A 7,402-nucleotide genomic window follows, 5' to 3' on the forward strand; every position below is an offset into this window, starting at 1 on the left:
ATATATTTAGCTAAGTGTTCTACATGTTCAAGTTACTATGTAGGGATGACATCTAGATGCTTAAGAAATAGAATCTATGAGCATTATTACAGAATGAAAAGGCAAGATGTGAATAATGCCTTATGGAGACATTGTGAGGCTAGTAAAGAGTGTAGGATGTTTAAGTTTGGCATTCTTGAACAGGTCCAGGTGAATCCTAGGGGAGGTAACATAAAGGAGAAATTATTAGAAAAAGAGACCCGTTGGCAAATTAAACTGAATGCTTCGGAACATCCAGGGCTAAATGAATATATCTCTATAAAATCTATATTAGATAGACAATAGATGATAAGCCCAACCCTTGAAGGTACATAATTAATTACACAATTCAGATTGGAGGTATGGAAACAGTATTTTAAATATTTCAAGTATAAAAGAAACTTAAAGCTAGTGTTAATAAATAGACAAGAGATGAAGTTTTTAAAGACTTAGGTGTATTACATGTATTTTGGGAGATTGTGTTATGGAAGTCAGTACATGTATATGAAATGAATATTTTTAAAGTATTATATTTTTAAATGTAAATAGATAGGTTCACATAGAGGGAATCCAGCACTGTGCACTTTAAAAAGTTGATGATTTTATTGCAATGAGCTTAATTATGTGATTATTTAATGATATGTTAATTGATGAAATGAGATACTATATAAAAAGGCAAGTTAATATTGTGTAAGTGGTTCTGATGAAATCTACGGCAGTAGATGAAAGCGCTTAACCTCATATGGTTTATGTGATTTTATATTACAAATTAAAGAGAGGATTTATTTACAGATTCGTGCCAGTGTGGTGTTTTCTCATACTGGGACTTGGTTCTGCCTCTAAGGGGGCTTTCATTTGCTTATTTGTTGGACAGACCAGTATTTTTATTCAGTTACCAGTTGTTTCCAATTCATGGATTCCCTAGATGAACTGCCATCTATCTTCTCGCCGAGAAGAGATGATATACAACGTTTGCAGTCTGAGATGGCTATTATGAAGGGGGAGTTAACCAGGCTGATCGAGCTTGTCACTCAAACCAACACTAAACTCACCATTGGAGAAACGCAGAATCGGAAGTTTAATCAACGAGAACCGGAAATGGTTAACACATCGGGCTCTATTCCCAATGCGCAAAGGCCAGTTGGTTCAGGGAATAGACGGGCCTCTTATGGATCTACCAACAGTCTGGGTGAAGTGAAATCAAGACAGAATGAGATGGCTAGATCGGAGGACGAACAGTATAACATTTCCGGTGCCAGGCCAAAAAGAACTGTGCCCAAAAGGACTTATGCTATGACGGCGCAGACTAAAGGCACTAAAGGTACTGTAACTGACAGTCAGTCTACGTTTCAACCGTATGATAAGAAGCAGTTCACTTTAGATAATTTTCTGGACAGTAAATTTGATTTTGAGCAATGTAATATGCGTTTTAACTTTGATAGGGCCAACGATGTTAACGCCAAGGATGATATGTTGTTAAAGGACTACATTTATCAGTTTGGTAAAAAACTAAAAATGTTAAAGACATTACAATTAGATAATGCCTATTTAAAAAGGTGTATTGATGTGAAGGTGGTACCAATGGGGCTCAGAATTTTCAAGAGACCCATGGGTGTAGAAATGGAATATGAGCAGTTAACGGAATGTTGTAAAATGTTTGATAATTTTGGCTTCACGTTCATGAAATATCTTATTGCTTGTAATGACAAAACAATTTGTCAATTAATGACAGATATTGAGGAGTTGGACCACATCATTACTACTGATTTACTGTTTGAAGAAAATGTATCAAGTTTTAAGGCCCAATTCACATGGGTGGAAAAGCAGATTAACATTCAAATGGATAGAAAATGTAAAAAATTAAAGCGTGACATATCACAGTATGAAAAAAGTATGGCTTATAGATTTGAGTCAAAAACTGATAGAGCAGAGAGAGCAGGAGAATCTTATAATGGAAATAGAGGGTATCAGAGTAAAGGTAGGCCAGTATATAACAATAATGTTAGAAGGGGAAAGAAAGCAAACCATTTTTAGAGGAGGACCAGTTAAGGGAATATGTACAAGAAAGAGAGATAGGACACGACAAATGGTATCCACAAGACAACAGAACGTGTTGACGCCATACTATATGACATCCAGGAACAAAGGAGAAGAAATAATTAAATATAGCGATATACATTATAGATGTTAAGTATTTAGCATCTATAATTACACCAGGTTGGATGTCAATATAGATATGTTTAGGTTACTTTCTAAGGGTATGAAATTTATACCAAATAATAGGGGTAATTTAGTGGACTATGTGATAGATTTTAAAAAATATTTAAGAAAGCTAAATCTTGCTGTGCACTTTAAGGGGAAAGAGATGTCAAGTGTGGATGTTTTTAGAAAACCTAGTAAGTTTACACCCCCTTTAAATAATGTATTAGCTACATATGAAAGGATGGTTTTAAAGGAATTGTATACAGGTTTTGAGATAAACAAACCTCATATCACAAATCTTACTAAGAATGAAATAGAGATTTTGAAGGACCTACAAAAGAACAACAAAATTAGAATAATGAAGCCCGACAAGGGTGGGGGGGTAGTATTATATTATACTGAAGATTATAATAATAAAATTACGAATATTTTACTTAATTCAGGGAATTATATAGCTACCTCACTAAATGAAGTTAATATTGCATATCATAAAATTAATTTAATAATAGAGGATTTATTAATAGATAATAGAATAGACATGGATATGTACAATTATGTGAAAATTGAGTATCCTGTTATAGGAACTATTGTAGGCATTCCCAAGGTCCACAAAAATATCCAGGAACCACCGTTCCGACCTATTATATCTGGAAGTAATTCTAAAACTTTTGAAATGGGCAGAGTAGTGGATGGATGGTTAAAAGGTGTATATTCACATATCCCACACATAGTAAAGGATTCTTGGGATTTTCTTACTAGACTCAAGGATGAACTTATAACTGACGATTGTTTTTTAGTAACGATAGACGTGGTGGACCTATTCTCAAGTATACCTCAGGATGAGGGACTTATAAGATTTCAAGAAAGTATGCTTAAATATAACAGGTTAACCTGGGATAAAATAAGTGTCCTCGTGGTTTTTATGGAAGTAGTTTTGAAGAACAATTTCATTATGTTCCAAGGAGAATATTATAGGCAAAACAAGGGAGTCGCCATGGGGGCAGCATGCGCCCCCATGTTTGCCAATTTATTTTTACTAAATTGGGAGGAAGAATACATCTTTGAAACTGAGTGGAATAACCATATAAGATGTTATCTTAGGTTTTTGGATGACGTGTTCATTATATGGAAGGGTAGTGAGGAACTATTACAAGAATTTATGAAGTATCTTAATAGCAGGAATGAATATTTAAGGTTTACTACAAGCTTGAATAAAAAAAGTATTTCATATTTGGATACGAAAATTACCATTGAGAGCAATAAGTTCAAATCTAACCTGTATAGGAAGGAGACTTTTAGTAATGACTATTTAGAGTACAATAGTTGCCACCCCCAGTATCAGAAAAAAAGTATTATTAAAGGACAATGAATTAGAGCCGCCAGGATGACATCAAGTTATGAGGATGTATTAGTGGAGTTAAATAACATAGCTACAATGTTTATTGATAGAGGGTACCCTGATAGGATGGTGTCTGATGTAGTAGAATATGTAAAACAAGAGTGGGGCAAAAAATACAAACCTATACTGGGGAGTGAGCATGGTTTTGGACATTCCAAAAAATCAAGTATTGAATATAGGAGAGCTTGTGTTATACAATATGCGCCATTAGCGAACAAATTCAAAGACACAATAGTAAAAAACTGGAACATAATAGAAACAGATGAGGATATATACAAGATAGTAGGTCCCAGACCAGCATTTGTATATAGGAATGGACAGAATTTAAAGAGTAGGTTAAATAATATGATGGGTATTTCTGGTAAAAGTGAGGGAGGTACCACGAAATGTGGACGATGTAACCAGTGTCAGTATATCATGGGGGCTAGTAGTGTTACATTGGACAATTGTCAGAAAACAACAGTCAAGTTTTGTAAGGGGAACTGTAGAACAAAAAATGTTATATATTTAGCTAAGTGTTCTACATGTTCAAGTTACTACGTAGGGATGACATCTAGATGCTTAAGAAATGGAATCTATGAGCATTATTACAGAATGAAAAGGCAAGATGTGAATAATGCCTTATGGAGACATTGTGAGGCTAGTAAAGAGTGTAGGATGTTTAAGTTTGGCATTCTTGAACAGGTCCATGTGAATCCTAGGGGAGGTAACATAAAGGAGAAATTATTAGAAAAAGAGACCCGTTGGCAAATTAAACTGAATGCTTCGGAACATCCAGGGCTAAATGAATATATCTCTATAAAATCTATATTAGATAGACAATAGATGATAAGCCCAACCCTTGAAGGTACATAATTAATTACACAATTCAGATTGGAGGTATGGAAACAGTATTTTAAATATTTCAAGTATGAAAGAAACTTAAAGCTAGTGATAATAAATACACAAGAAATGAAGTTTTTAAAGACTTAGGTGTATTACATGTATTTTGGGAGATTGTGTTATGGAAGTCAGTACATGTATATGAAATGAATATTTTTAAAGTATTATATTTTTAAATGTAAATAGATAGGTTCACATAGAGGGAATCCAGCACTGTGCACTTTAAAAAGTTGATGATTTTATTGCAATGAGCTTAATTATGTGATTATTTAATGATATGTTAATTGATGAAATGAGATACTATATAAAAAGGCAAGTTAATATTGTGTAAGTGGTTCTGATGAAATCTACGGCAGTAGATGAAAGCGCTTAACCTCATATGGTTTATGTGATTTTATATTACAAATTAAAGAGAGGATTTATTTACAGCTTCGTGCCAGTGCGGTGTTTTCTCATACTGGGACTTGGTTCTGCCTCTAAGGGGGCTTTCATTTGCTTATTTGTTGGACAGACCAGTATTTTTATTCAGAAAACGTGTAATAAGTTGGACAGGCATTCGTCTTGGCTTAAACAGGACTGTAGTAAGAATGTTCAAATTATTAGGAAGAATGAAGTAAAGAAATTATTTCTGAGTTACTATTCAGACATGTATAGCTAGAGTAAGCAATAATGTCATTGTATAATGGATAACTACTAAATGTGTAGTCATTAGTGGCCTAAACACTATGGGCATCAGTGCTACATGACCATAGTGGATGCATGAAATTATGTTGTTATATATTGGAAAACAGATGTACATCCACTTTACCCTGAAATTTGTCAGTTTTCACTGTAAGCTCTTGTAATGATGTCAAAACCTGCTGAAAGTCATTTTGTAGTAATATCTCTCCATGTGCAGGCTTAACTAAACTCACTCAAAAAGGAGGCTTTGTTGTGACAGGAAAAGTCTTTGAAGCTTTTATATTTCTTCTAATAGTCTGAAGCAAATTGGTTTAAAAAACGTTTTAGTCACTCCAAGCCTGAATAATTGACCATCTTCCAGTCAAAATGATTCACTTCCTGTGGAGTTACTTACAGGAGCTGCTGTTCGACAGTTATCATAGAATCTTTGTTTATATTCTAACTGCCTTCAGGCTTTGGTATTAAACTGCTTATATGTTACGTGTGTGTTTTTAATAAAGTTCACTAAATAAGTGAAAAGGGTCACTGAAACTGTGTTCTTATCTGATTAATAAATAAATAAACATTCAAATAAAATGTCAACACTGGGACACTGCTGCTGCTTTAGGATGCTCTATGGTCCTTGTCTGCTGCTGCTAATCTACAGTCTCTTCTTTGCATTAGTTGCATGTACTTGGTCTACTGATTTTCAGTAAGACTGATCCTTTTGATTGCCTACTAATGAACTATGGATTTATACTAAACTGAGTTAAAAGAGTGACTAACCTCAGACATGTGCAGTTGTGTTGCAACCCATATTTCATTTTGGACACCTCTGCTAATGCCTTGACTGCTTACTGTTTGGTTTCTGGCACAGTGGCTTTACTCAAAGCTGTTCCTGAGTTTGTGTTTTTCTGCTTGTGTTTTGATCACATATGACTTTTAAGCCCAGAGTTCGAACTAGACCCTGATGTTATTTGCGCACCTTTTTTCATCCTGGATTTACTTTAGTGGCTGCAGTATAATCTCCTCAATTATGAACACAAATGTTTGGATAAACTGATAATTTTACATTTTATGTTTTATTTTAGCTCAGTTACAGTAGTTTCACTTCATTTAATATGTACTGACAGTTATTTATTAGTGTTGCAGAATTAGGTTATAAAGCCATCGTGCTTTCTGATAATTGCATAGCTGGTTGTTTAGTGGATGCTGTCCAAGGCATTCATTTCTGTGTTATCTTGACATTTATCCCAGTTCCTTCATCTTAATGAAATATTTTTGCACTACCTTTTGCCAGTCAACTTAATGTTGAAGCCTGCTGCTCAAGCCTACCAATTTTATTAATATTTTATCTAAAATTTTTAGGTAAAAAAGTCAGGGTAATTAAAAAAATAAGAAAAAAATCCTCCAGCTCCTCCTGAGTTTACTATTGTTTCGGATAGTTTCTTAAAGACTAACTTGTTGTTTTCTGGGTTAGCTAATACTTCAATTTAAAACTATAAAGAAGGGCACTCGGTGGCACCAGATGAAAGGAGACACCACTTACAAAGTTATAAAGTTGTAAAAATAATCCTTTATTAACGCTTAATGAAATCAGTGCATTTTCATCTTCTAAACACCAGGACTCCACCAGATATAATGTCATTATATGCATTATATCTGATGAAGTACCGGTGATTAGAGGATGAAAATGTGTTTTTTATAGCTTTGGTGGTTGCTGCTGGTTGCAGTCTTTGGACACTTTGTTTCTTTTATTTCTTCTTGGGTTTTGGTTTACTACTTCAGTTTATACAGACTTTACTGTTGCTTCAGTCTAGCTTGTCTGTCATGCAGAGCCAATATACAGATTTTTGATTTAGAGTTGTGTCTCCGAAAGGTCTTTACCTCAGAAGCTTAGTGCTTATTTGATCTGACATTGATCATATTTGACCTTTGTGATAGGATGACTTTGGGACACATTTGTCTGTCGACTTTACTAGTTTTTGCTCTCACCTTTTGTTTTAGCCTCTGCTCTCTCTACTTATTTGATGGGTTTTGTAAAACCTTTACCCTCCTGTATGGTCATTACTTATGACAGAATCTCCATTTCAACCTTGTACTTTTTGTACCCTGCCCATTGTACAGGTGATGAGCAATTGTTGCCACTAGAGCTGCGGTGGTGGTGCTGCGGTAGCGTTGTCGCCTAACAGTAAGACATTGTCCTGTTCGATTCTCAGCTAGAGCGTCTTCTGTGTGGAA

Source organism: Protopterus annectens, chromosome 2.part2 (genome assembly GCF_019279795.1).
Source record: "Protopterus annectens isolate FY-2018-M chromosome 2.part2, PAN1.0, whole genome shotgun sequence".
In the NCBI taxonomy this organism is placed as follows: Eukaryota; Metazoa; Chordata; order Ceratodontiformes; family Protopteridae; genus Protopterus; species Protopterus annectens.